This window comes from Dioscorea cayenensis, chromosome 1 (genome assembly GCF_009730915.1).
Source record: "Dioscorea cayenensis subsp. rotundata cultivar TDr96_F1 chromosome 1, TDr96_F1_v2_PseudoChromosome.rev07_lg8_w22 25.fasta, whole genome shotgun sequence".
In the NCBI taxonomy this organism is placed as follows: Eukaryota; Viridiplantae; Streptophyta; class Magnoliopsida; order Dioscoreales; family Dioscoreaceae; genus Dioscorea; species Dioscorea cayenensis.
In genome coordinates this window covers 26,721,269-26,722,206 of record NC_052471.1, presented here as the reverse complement: position 1 = coordinate 26,722,206, position 938 = coordinate 26,721,269, and positions in this window count along the sequence as shown.

The window sequence follows — 938 nt, the reverse complement described above, 5'->3', positions numbered from 1 at the left end:
TTTTAATTTAGATTATACCTAGGATTTATAGTATTTGAGAAATTTAAAAATTTAAATTAACTAGAGATTATACCAAAATCTCACAAAACAAAAATTTAGATAATATAATTTTATTTAAAAAGATATATATCCTCAATGAACATAACATAAAGAATAGCGAAGATTGTGAAGCCTCGAGGTCATTTTTGTAGCCTATGGAGATCGATATAGCGGTTCGCTTCATTTGATTCGAGAGAATTAAAATGACTCAACTTGCTCTTGATGTAAAGGGTATGTTATTGATGGTCACAAGATTAGCTTATTTTCTTTTCTTAAATTATTTTTGCTATAGTTTATCACGATGGATAAGTGTTTTCTTTTCGATACTTTTGAATATTAAGTTAGGTTCATCATAAGAATATGTTATTTAGATTTTGATTATGTGATTTTCCTTTTTTTTTAATGATTGTTTATCTATTGAAAATCACAAAAGCCAAATGCAACATGAAATTTCTCTCAAATGAGAAGAAATAATGGTATGAAAGTTGTAATTAAATTAGAATTTTTTAATTTTTAAAATTATTTCATTGGTTTCTTTTTTTTTCTAGATGTGCAGAATAAGCATCAAGGAAAGAAAATAATATTAAAGTCCCAACAAAGTAGTCAAATTCTAGTAGAAGTTGAGACTGAAAAGCAAAAAAGAAGATTCAAATGCATAGCGGAGTACTTCATCTCCTAATTTAGGATAATTTTATATTCTTTTTCTTTTTCTCAAAAAGATAATTTTATAATTGTATTTTGGATATTAAATTTCTAATTTTATATATCCAAAATCTGAATTTTGAATATTTTAATGATATTTATTTATTGATTTTCATATAATTTTAAATACTTTATTTTCTTGGGTAACAATATCTTAAAGTAGCATTAGTAATGAAATACTGTTCACCAATAAAAAT